Source organism: Callorhinus ursinus, unplaced genomic scaffold, assembly GCF_003265705.2.
Source record: "Callorhinus ursinus isolate GAN/ISIS: 27379988/994484 unplaced genomic scaffold, GSC_fseal_2.0 scaffold8, whole genome shotgun sequence".
In the NCBI taxonomy this organism is placed as follows: Eukaryota; Metazoa; Chordata; class Mammalia; order Carnivora; family Otariidae; genus Callorhinus; species Callorhinus ursinus.
Genome location: NW_027397070.1, coordinates 39147622 through 39160028, shown reverse-complemented (window position 1 = coordinate 39160028; position 12407 = coordinate 39147622). Strand labels below are relative to the sequence as shown.

General features: G+C 44.8%; 1 long non-coding RNA gene across 1 annotated transcript in view; it reads left to right on the top strand.

Moving 5' to 3' along the window:
* Positions 1-10139, top strand: part of LOC141373175 (uncharacterized) — a 90987-nt gene extending 80848 nt beyond the window's left edge. Inside the window, exon 4 of the long non-coding RNA XR_012378880.1 lies at positions 9926-10139. This is a non-coding gene — a long non-coding RNA (uncharacterized lncRNA). The remainder of the gene's footprint in view (positions 1-9925) is intronic.
* Positions 10140-12407: the final 2268 nt, after the last annotated feature.

Here is a 12407-nt window from a genome sequence, read left to right as displayed (position 1 = left end):
TGTTTGATCCCTGCCCCAACTCTGACTATTGCAGAAACCTAAACCTATCTGGAGTCTTCACCCTGACATGGATCAAATGTATAATTAAAACTTTATTGTAGTTCTGATACCCTTTGCCACACACGCAGTCTCCAGGCCCAGTGGTAACTGCTCCCTACATCTTTCCAAGACACAGCACAGCAATCACTGCTAACCTGCCTAAAGAACCCCAGTAGCAGCGTTCCTTCTGTAATTCTCTAGTGTTTATTTATCAAAGACCCCTTCCTCCAGGCTCACAGAAAACTCTCATTGCTATAAATACTCTTTAATTCCATTTTAAACTTTAAAGGCAAACAACCTGGAAGATGAAAGGATCACAGGAACTGATTTTGATGCCTTGATGGTTTGACTAATTCACTGAGGGATGGTTGTAGAAAGTTGCTGGAGATGTAAATTATTGCATTTCTATGCAGCCTCCCCTTCAAGGAGAGGATTGCTGTTCTGTAAGCTAAACAGTCACAATAAAAAGGCAATCCAAGTAGGTGAGGACATTTAGTGCCCATCTCTCCTCCAGATCCACAGGACTAAGTGACCTGGTCCCCCACCCCATCCCTTCCCTTCTCCTTCCACCTGCTGGCAAAGGCGTGAGTAAACAAAGCCCAGAGATTCCATTAGGAGGAAGGGACCCTAATCAACGCATGAGATCACCATGAATGCCATGGATTGGACACCTGCCTTAATTAAACACTAAGTGAGTCTTATTCACAGCAGACTGTTCCAGTTAGATCACTTGTCCTTTCTGGGCGCACCACTTCTTCCCCTGTAGCGGATCCACTCCACCTCATTCCCAATCCAGCTCTCAACCCATGCGTAGCCCTTGTCTAGTGACCTAGGAGACACCCTTGATGCTTTTTCCTCCTCTGCCCCATGGGCTTCCATGCCCAAGGACTGTGGATGTCATCTAAGTCTCCCTACTCTGCATGCTTCTCCCCACGTCCCCCACCAGCACTCGGTCAGGACCCCCTGGACCACTCTACTACCTTCACAACTGGGGCATCCTCCTGCCATCTTCACTGCCCTCTCCATGGCACAGCCAGAGTGAGGGTTACAACTTGTGATCCTATCCCTGATACCCTTCTGCTTGAAACACTTCAGAGGCTCCCCATCGCCTTTGGGATAAAGACTCAAAGCTTTATAAGCCTGCACAGCCTGGTCCCTGCCCACCACTCCTGTGTCATCTGATGCCATGCCTCCCTCTGCCATGGTCTGGGTCCCTTCCTTGGGTTTTCTTTCTGAGCCTCAAACTTGCCGTGTTCCATTTCGGCTCACATCCTGTGCCTTTGCCTGTAGTGTTCCCACCACCACAACACCTACTTTTGCCTAGTAGACTCCTTTAGACCCTGACTCAAACAACCCCATCCCCAGGGGAGCCTTCCCTGACCTGAGACTAGGCCAGGTCCCTGTTACACACTCCCATGCCGTGCTCACAGGCTGTAATGATACGCTTAATTGATGACCGTTTCTTCCACTAGAATGTATACCCTGTGAGATGGGGAGTAGTGTCTTTGTGTACCTGGCATTGTGCCCGGCATATAGGACAATCTCAAAAAAAAAAAAAGATTTGCTGAACAAGTTAATGGACGCTATCATGCTCTTTCTTTTAATATCAGCTAGTGGCGTCGGCACCTTCCCAAATGGGAGAAATGGAGGTCCGGGGTCTGGAGAGAGGTAGACATGGCACTGATCAGAGTCAGGGGGTAGACTAGATTGTTTTCTGACAGCAGGCAATTCTCTGACTCATACCCTCTCGTCTCTTCCGTCTGTAGAGATGCTCCCGTGATCTGGCTCTGTCTTGCGCTGGTGTTGGTGTGTCCATGCCCGCACACACCCCCAGTCTGTGACCATAAGAGCCCCTCTGCCTTGTGGCTCCAAGCCCTCACTTATTCTTGGGCTGGAGAACCTGGGCCTTCCAGTCCCCAGCCTGCTTCTGAGCAGATACAATAAAGCACTTAAAAGCCAGTTGGTATCTTGGAACTTCTTTCCTCCCACATTATTAGCAATGCAGATGATGGATTAAAGTACAAGCAAAAAAAGGTTTTGTTCAGAAGTTAGAGTTTTCAGAACCATCCCCAGGGTGATAAAATGGAAACGGGAAAACCAAGCACCCAAGATCGTCCTTCCATTCCCCAAGTGTGGGCCAAGATTGCAGCCTAAGAAGTTATGTATAAGGAGGAAGGGAGCCGGGGCTGGGAGAGGTAATTGTCTAAACCAGTGGTTCTCAAACTTTAGTGTGCACCAGGGTCCCTTGGAAGGCTGATTAAACTTGTATGGCTGGGCCCCACCTCCAGCGTTTCTGATTCAGTTGATCTAGGATGGGGCCAGAGAACCCGCATTTTGAACAAGTTTCCAGGTGAGGTTGATGCTGCTGGTCTGCAGGGACCACACCTTGAGAACCACCACGCTACGCTGCACTGCCTCCCCACATGCTCTAAATTTTATGTGGCTTCCAATTATGTGGTTGTTGAAGGGTAGACTCTGATCAAGTAGGTTGGAGTGGAGCTTGGTACCCGTGCTGATGTGGTGAGGACCAGATGCTCAGAAGCAAGGCTCAGGTAAGCCAGGCCTTCTTGAGCCTTGGTCCTCTTTGATAGAGATCTCTTCCTTCCTTTATGCCTTCCTGGGGTATTGGGGGATGTTTTGGATGACCTTAGAAAGAGGGGGTGCCAGGGAGTGTCATTCTAACCTAAGTTTCCAAGGTCTCACTGGTGTAGCCAACAGGAATCCAATGTCTGCATGCTAGGAACAGTGTTTGTCTCAGCTTCAGAAGGAAACCTGGCCTTCCTTTACCCCCCTTTGCTGAAAAGACCCTTCCCCAGAGTGCTGACAGGCGTGAAGAGGAAATATAGTGTAAGAGATATACAAGCATACCGGGGAGATAGTGTGGGTTCCGTTCCCAGGCCACCACTATAAAGCGAATATTACAATAAGGTGAATCAAATGAATTTTTTGGTTTCCCAGTGCATATAAAAGTTATGTTTACACTATACTGTAGTTCACTAAAAATGTGCAATAACATTGCCCGGAAAACAATGTATACGCCTTAATTAGAAAATATTTTATTGCTAAAAACCATTAACCATCATCTGAGCTTTCAGCAAGTCATTTTTACTGAACAAATATAAGTGTATATAACACAAATAGAATAATGATGAAAAGTCTGAAATGCTGTGAGCTTTACCAAAATGTGACACAGAGATGCAAAGTGACAAATGCTGTTGGAAAACGGTGCCGATAAGCTTGCTCGATGCAGGGCTGCTGCAAATTTCAATTTGTAAGAAAACACAGCATCTGCGAAGTGCAATAAAGCAGAGCACAGTGAAATGGGGTATGACCACACTGGCAGAATCAGGCTGCCAGGTCAGACAGGTGGAAAGTGTCTCTCTACTGAGAGTTGAGTCTCACTAAAGCTGTAAAAAGGGTAGGGAGTCAATGTGGAGAAGTAAAATGTTCCCCTTTGTAATAGAAGTGTGTGTTACAGGTATCGTTTAAAAGCAAGAGCTCTGGGCTTAGATGTTGAAATGAAATAGCATTTGTAAACTGTTTTTACCATGGTGCTTGGCTGCTAGCGAATGCATAAGAAATGACAGGTATTGTTATTTTTTTTAACAGGAAGCACTAACCAGTAGAATCAGAATCCATAACCAGAGGGGAACGGGCAGGACTGTTTAGCCATGGGGACTTCCTTCCAGCTCCGTGTCCGGCCCTCAGAGACACTCAGTACCTAGTTGTTGGATGGAAGGAAGGAATTACACAAGTCTAGGCAAATTAGTAGATGGGGGGATCTGAGCTGATGGAAATTTTCCAGAGGGAAAGAATGATGGAGACACCTGAATTCTTTAAAGTGAGGGCTTCCGGGCCCTGAGTAACCGTGCTTGGTTTCTTTATTTATACAACTGGTCAAACCACTACTTTACAGGGTTATTAGGAGACACACTTGACAATGCATGCCAAAGTGCTTGGTTAATTGTCAAGCACAAATCAAGTATTAGCCACTTTAATCAAGTGGGGCAACCACCTAACAGATCCTTGGGCTCGTGACAACTTTAGTGCTGGGCCTGAGAAGAAAGGCTTCCTTCCTCAGGCACTTGCTATATTGGCTTTGCCTTTTGGGTTGGCTCTTGTGTGCTAGAAACATCTCTGAACTTCTTCATATTATTTGCTAAATGGGATATGAGTATCCTCAGAAGGCCTGAGTCCAGGTGGGTGAGCAGGGCAAGCCAGGTGAGAAGCAAGAAGGGCCCGCATTTTTGGGTAAGACAGGGGGCGCCCCCGAGCCCTGCTGATGGGTGAGGAGCCGAGCTGCTGCAGCCTCCCTCCCCCACTCTCCACAGTCTCCTGCACCTCATTTATTGTTAATGCTGTTTCCACTGGCTCATTTGCAAATAGCCTGAATAAAACATCAGAGCGGGGAGGGGGGCAGTGCTTGCTGTGTTCCATGAAGGCCTCCGCCGCGTTCCTTCCCACCTTCCCTTCCCTCAGGTTCCTTCTCCCTTCATTACTCTGATTAACAGTCGAGATCTAATTGGCTTGTCCTGAAACCGCCAAACAGGACTCGCGGGCTCTTGCAGGGACAGTGAGGCGGACGACTCAGACAGGCCCAGCATTTGTGTTTGCTCTTTTCCTGGATGGACAAGGAGAAAAGCAAACGCTGAGTTTGCAGTCTTTGAGAGGAGATCCGGGATCACGCAGCAGCCCTGCTCCCCTCAGGGAACTGCCTTAGCCCTCCGCGTGGAGAGGACCATACAAGCCCTGTCGGGTGGGAGGCCCCATGGCTGCTACCCCGGGGCTGCCGAGAGGCAAACCCATGCAGGATCCTGAGACAAGGCCGGTGAGGAAAAGCAGAGCCAAGAAGGCCTATCCTGAGCATGAGTCAGTCCGCACACCCAGTTGCACAGGGAACACGGTTTCTGTTATTTCTTGTAGCTTAATTACTTCTCCTGATTCTTACAGCAACCATGTCCTTGTGTGTTTTCTGATAGCTCTCTCGCTAAAAAGTGCATCCCTTAAAACACTATCATGTAGACTTGCCAACTTCTAAAAATGGCGTATGTCTTTAAGATCATTTTTAACTGACAAATCCCACACAGACTCCTTCTTATTTTTATAAATTTTCTGTTTGAGAACCTGAGCCTTTTAACCTGTCAGATTTCCCCACAGTCTGGATTTTGCTGATTGCATATTCAAAGAACAGTTCAATATGTTCCAATGAGCACTGTATTTCCTGCAAATTAGTCGCGGGCTCCAAAGGCTTGATTAGGCTTAAGTTTGATCTCTTTGGCGAGATTATAGATGTGGTGCGTTTTTCATCAGGAGGCACATAATGTCTGCACGTCCCCCTTTATGTGATGTTAGCAGCTGTTGATGGTTAATGCCTAGATCCATTCATTCACTAGGGTGGCAAAATGGTGATGTTCTATCATTTCTTTGTCATTTATTTTTGGCAACCTTCCACAAAGAGATGTTTCCTCTCATATACAATTTGGTTTTCCAGTGCTGTGGTTCACAAAGGAAAGGCAAGACAAATGCTTGATTCTTTGTCTTTATGTACCAGTTTTCAAGATAAGGAATAAATGCCGTTCATCCTTCAATATTGATCAATTCTGCTTTTTCAGATATCATGAGGGACCTATGGCTTTAAACATATTTGATGGATTTAAATACATTTATACAAATCTTATCCTCATTTAAATATAAATTGTGCCATCTTTGGCAGTGGGAACTTCTTCAATTGGCTCCTGAGTCCTGTGGGTATGGCCCTGGTAGGCTTTGATACCTTCCCTGCTATCTGGGGTGACAAGGCTCATCTACCTCTGCCCCAGACCTGAAACCAGCTCTTCCTCCAAGAAGCCCTGATTTCTTTTAGTGGAGTATGATGCTGGGGATGCTCAATGCTAATTTGCTACAATACTAGTCATTGTTTTTAGTCCTTTCAGTGGACAGACCTAAGGAGTTAATGGGGGAAAAATGTATATACAGTCAGTTCTGCTATAATGCTTGTTCTGAAAATGTAAACTTGTTCAAACACAATTGGTATATTAAGGAACAATCTGAGCCTAACACAGATTTTGCGTTTGGCTATGGTGATTTCATACAGGAGAAAAAATTAGGTGAAGGCAGAAAACTGCACCCAGCTGATCTGAGCTGCTTAAGAATACACAAAACAGTGAAAAAAAATTGCAGGAATAATCTTTCCAACCACCAAAGGGAAAGCACACCTATCTACAAAGACCTTAAATCCAAACTGCCAAATCTTGCCTAAGTGGCACCTTTTGCTGCCATGCATGAGTGGTTGGTTTGGTGGTTTCGAATATCTGCCGTTTCCAGCAGTCAGGTGAAGCTCCAAGGGCAAACAAGAAAGCAGCAAAAGAATTTCCAGCAATGACACAGAAGCTAACCGAAGAAGCTATACACTAGGTAACATTTTCGATGGTGATGAAACAGGTATCTGTTACAAATGCATGTCTCAGAGGGCCTCCAACTCAAAGACAGGAAAACACGACCCAGGATTTAAGGCTACAGAAGATCTCATAACTCTGGTGTTCAGTACCAGTGCCCAGCAGAGGATAATGAGCCAGCCGCCCACAGCAGGTTTTCCAACTTTCTACCCAATTTCAAGTAAATGTCCTTCCACTGCTTCACAATAACTAACAAGCCACACCTTTCCAATGCCCACTTCCACAAGCAACCTTCAGGTCCTTTCCAAGGCAAAGTGCCATATTTATTGTCATTATTTATATATTTATAATTTATATGTATAAAATATATTATTTATATATATATTTATATATTTCTTACCTATTTAACATGTATATAATTGTGCTAAATATCTATCCTTTTTAAAAAAAATTGTCATTGATGAGGTTTCTGAGTGTTGTGCCCTTACTCCTATTTTTGCCATAAGCCTTGTGTTTTTTATCAAATGGTTTTCTATACTGTGGTAACTCTTCGGAGCACATATGTCATTTTCTACTTGCACACACCTCATGAGTTCATACTGACACTTCCAATTCTATTTCAGGACTGTAAGATTTTTACTTACTTAACCTCATCTGTAGTACATCTGTATCTCCTTTCTTCCATGACAAAATCCTGGTTCTCAAGGATGTAGGGGATGATAGAATATTCCATAATTACTCATCTCTCACATACAACCAGCCTCAGAATAACAGTACAAAATTTGCCACAACCTATATAATTACGGAGAAGTCTCCCAGAGAAGAGCTCTGACTGGTTGCTTTCAAGGGTTGGCAGTGGAAAGACTGCTCTGGGGCCCCCTCGAGACCTCATCCCAAACCCCTTGTGCTCACCACTGTTGAATTGAGCAAACCCCCTCCTAAATTCAACTGCTGTTCTCCAGCTGGTCTGCTGCACTTCTGTCAGAGTCCTTGCCCTCCTTGCACTTCCTCTGACACCTGCTAATACCTGGCCAATCTTGAAGCTATTGGTGGTTTGCCCCGCCTACTTGTGTTCAGGGGTTTGGGATGGTCTCTTGTCACTTAAACTTGTTGTAAATGTGGTCCATGGCTGTTTAATTTTTGCTATCTAGCTGCTCCTTCTGTCTTTGTGTGGGAATTCTGGGAGGTTTAAAAACCATGTCACTGTCATTGCTATCTTCCCAGAATCCCTCATTTGATCACCATTTTTTCATAGTTGGTCTTTGAATATTGACATTGATTTTTTTACGTATATACAGATGTTTTAAATTTTTATTTAGTCAAATCTATTTGATCTGCCCCTATTATTTTTGTTTAAAAAGTCCTTTGCCATGTAGCTGTTACATAAAAATCTTTTTACAATTTCTTATATTTTAAGTTTCATTGTGTGTGTATATATATACTTCTCTCATCTATTTCACTTATTTTTTAAAATTTTTTTATTGTTATGTTAATCACCATACATTACATCATTAGTTTTTGATGTAGTGTTCCATGATTCATTGTTTGTGCATAACACCCAGTGCTCCACGCAGAATGTGCCCTCTTTAATACCCATCACCAGGCTAACCCATCCCCCTATTTCACTTATTTTTTTAAAGATTTTATTTATTTATTTGACAGAGAGAGAGAGAGCAAGTGAGCACAAGCAGGGGGAGTGGCAGAGGGAGGGGAGAAGCAGGCTCCCAGCTGAGCAGGGAGCTGGATGATGCCGGGCTGGATCCCAGGACCCTGGGATCATGACCTGAGCCAAAGGCAGACACTTAACCGACTGAGCCACCCAGGTACCCCTATCTCACTCATTTGAAATTATTTTATAAAATACTGTAGGAGGAATAGCTAAATTAATTCTTTTCCTTCTCAAACATCAAATTTCTCCAAATCCATTTGTTGAATTTATAGTTTTTCCTCTATTATAGATTAATTATAAATATCAAGGTCTATATCTAGGTTATATCTTCTTAATATGCCTATTTTTGTAATTGTACCAAAATGCGTATTTATTTTCTTTATTTAATTTATTTCAACTTAATAGTATATTTTAAAGTCTAGGGCCTGTCCCTCCACACTATTTTTATTTTTATTAAAAACACAAGAAGCTCAGTTGCTTTCATCCACATTATTTCTTAATGAATTCCAGCAAAGGGCAAGTTCAAATTTAATTTTTTGGGGAGCCCTTTGGTTCACTGACAGTTTCCTTATAAAATGTAATCATGTCTACTTGTTTGACCTTTTCCAAATGTTGTGTAATAGTCTAAGAGGTACAGGCCATGGTTGCATCGTTGCATCTCAGGATGGGTTGGCAAGGCTCATGACAGCTTACTCAAGGCTGGGCAAAGAAGTGTTGGGGAAGGTTTAGGCCTGATATTAGACCTGCTTAGTAGAGTGATAGGAGAGCCATTGAGCTGGGGGATGCCATCTGAAAGTCAGTATTCAACCAGGCAGACAAGGCTTCTTGTGCCAAGAGATTTAACCTTTCCAGTTGTGATTCAGGAAGGTGCTCAACGTTGGTAGGTCCAAGATAGCGAAGAAGTTCCATCCACAGGTAACAAGAACCCAGCACCAAGCTTCAGTTCAGAGCAAATGCTTCTTACAACCAGTAACATGTATTTGTTAAGAGCTGAGTGGCGTTAGGACTGTGATATGAAGCCATGGAACAGAACAAAGCTAATGGAATCACAAAAATGCTAACCCATGATCTTGATCTCCCAAGGTTGCTGGAACTGACTGACTTTCACAACCACAGGCCAGCAGGAATGATACAACATATCTGCATTCTAGATTTGATTTTTTCTAAATGTGGCTTTCAGCTCTGACCTTGTGAGGTCAGAGGTCACTTATAAACCTGGCGGTTTATAAATGCCTTCTCCTGTCTTTCTGAGACAAAAACAAAAACAAAAACAAAATTAATATGCCCAATAAATGGAGTGTAAAGACTCCCATCTTGTAAATAAACTTGGAAAAATATTCTGGAATATCTTCTATAAAACATCAGCCTAGAGCCTCAGTTGAGATTCAGTAGATTTTATTTTATGTGCAGCCAGTGTTTTAAAGGGATAGGAGTCAAATAGTAAACCTCAGCCTTCGAGAAGATGCAGAGATACTAAACAGGAACAGGCAGCTCATGTCTGTCGGCAGTGAATCCTCTAGTGACACAGGCCAATTCCTCTTTCTTGGTGTTTTTCCCTTGGTTCCCGTAGTCAGAACATTCGGTGTACCTGCAAGAAAGCATATGAACTGATTCCCTTAGCTTATTCAAACTTCGCGATGCGAGCGCTTGTAAGGATGACCACTTCCCTCTCCCTCATTTTGCAGCCCAGAGAGGAGGCCTGTAGGCCTGGGGAGGCAGAGGGACCTGCCCAGGAAACTTGTCGGCAGAGAAGCCAGACCTGCCAGGTCATTGCTGCAAGATGGCACCTGCTTCCACAGATTTCACCCTCCTCATTTTACAGATGGACCAAATGAAGCCAACAACAGGAGGCTTGCAGACCAATTACCAAGGGGTGTTCTGGGAGTCCTACTGGTAAGAAAAGCATCAGGCCAGCCTTCTTTAGAAGTACCTTCTTGAGAAGGACCAGAGCTTATGAATGGTCATTTTTATACAAACTGCCCATAAAGCTATCTTCTTAGAAGATGCAGCCCTATAAACATCCTCAAATAGAACAAATAAACAGTGCATTTTAATGACCTAAAGAAACCAATAAGGAATGATTTTAAGCTAGGAGGGCTGCCATAACACTATAAGTAAAGTCAATACATTGCTGAGTCCATGAATTAATTAGTGTTTAAATAATAGAAATGACTATCAATTACAAAACATTACCGCACATTACTTGCTGTGCAAACAGCTTCTTTTGCTATTATTAATAATTCTAGCTACTGATTTTCTGTAATTGCCAGCCACCGTCTTCCTTTGGGTGAACAGCAGAGCAGGGATGGACTGCAGAGTCAAGTTCCCACTCACACCAATAAAAGTCAGTTGGTGCCCCCCACCCCGTCCCCTTCTGCTGACCCTTTAACTCTGGCTTGCTTCTTCAGCCCCCATTCCCTGCTGAGAAACCTGAGAGGCAGTCACTTGGTGTTTGCTCCTTATGGTCAGAACTAGCTTTAATATTAAAATCAAACATCCAAGAAAGTGCCTGAGGCAACATTTTCTGTTTCTGAGCGTGACTTGCTCGATGAAGTCATTCCACCTTGTATGAGCAGCTCAGTAATGGCGTAGGGCAGATTTGGCTGGGTAGTACTTGACAGGGAGCACTGTGATTTATTAGAAGGTCTGGGCTTGTGGTTTAGAGGATCAGAGTTCAGGCCCCGACTCTTCAATAACCTCAGTGTGGGATTTGGGATGAGTTATTTAACCAATTCTGGGGTTTCACTCTCCCCATTAGGAGAAGTAGACTGTGCTCCTTGTCATCTATTTCACGAGGAAATGAATGAGGATTATGGCTGGTGTTTAAACCCCAAATGAGGTATATGAGAAATGAAGAAAATCTTTGCTCTCCCTTCTCCATTTAAAATAGTCGTGCATTAATTCTTGGGCTGGTTCTGATGGGGTCAGCCACCTGCATGAATAGAGCTCAAGGAATGAAGGTGCGGGCCCTGGTGTTCCCTGCCCTCCCTGTCCTCTCTGAAACGGACACACAACGTCAGGTCCCGCCTCATGGAGAGCTGGCACTTCCTGAGAGCTCCTGGTGGGCAAGCGCCATCCTCAGACGTTACGTGGATTTTCTCATTCAGTCCCCTCAGCAACCCTGTGAGGCAAGTCCTCTCTGTGCACTGGTTACAAAGAAAGAAACAGAGACACAACAAGGGTATGGCCACAGAGCTAGCAAATGACAGAGCCAGGATATCGGCCCAGGACTCTCCCACCCTGCTCAAACATCGACTACACAACTATTCTCAGAGTGGGCTTCGGCTCTGCACCCCTGCCTTCTTTCCTATTCAGCAGCCGGGGTCTAAGAACTTAGAAGGCAATGGTCTCACATCGAAGGGGCCTTCTGAGCAGAAGCTTCTGCTCCCCCCAGGAAGCTCTTCCTGGCACTCTTGTTCTCGTGACACCCTGGGCTCACCCTGTTCTGGCTCTCAGTTCAGGGACCCCATGTCACTGGGAGCTTGTGGAGGACGGGGACAATTCAATGTTGGGTCCGCAGGCCTTCACCCAAGGTCTCCCACTCGTAGGTAAATGATTGCATAACAAGTCTTTCTCTCTCATATCCCCCCAACATATGCACACGAGGGCTCACAACCTTCAGCCCCCCGAAGTCCTAGAATGCCTCTCCAGAACCCTCTGACCAATGGCCCTTTCCACACCTGCCCTCCAAGATTGGCTGCAGGGGGTGGAGATGGGAGAGAATGGCGGCTCTGCTCTGATTCTTCAGCAGTGGCTTCCACGGTGGTGTGAGGTTCCTGGTACCTTTTTACCCGTTCCCCTCTTCACCTTCCTCCCCCAGGACACTTGATATCTTTTTCCAGAACTTCCTCCAGGGGGCTGGATGGCATAGGCAACAGACGGAGCCCCTGAGAGCAACAGGATGCTTCTCTTCTCCTTGGCCACACGCTTACCCACTGCCTGAGAGCTGCCCCCACCCTGCTAACCACGCCACCCTATCTTAAAAGGTGACTGCAATAAAGCAGGAAATAGAAAGCAGAAAACCCATATTTTTTGACTGATCAGTCTTTGTAATAAATGCTACAAGGTGGAACAGAAATAAATTTATGAACTCTCTGAGCTGCTATTCCTTGATTTCAAAGTAATCCAATCATGGGGAAATGTCAGTTCCAATTGAAGAGGAAAACCAACTTCAAATGTCTGGCGTTCCCAACCTGAGCAATCGCCGAGGCCATGAATGCGGTGATTGTTTGAGAGCCCCAGCAAGTCCTGTGCTGGACACCGCGGCCGTGTGTGTTTGTGCAAGCGCCGTGCAAACTTACACT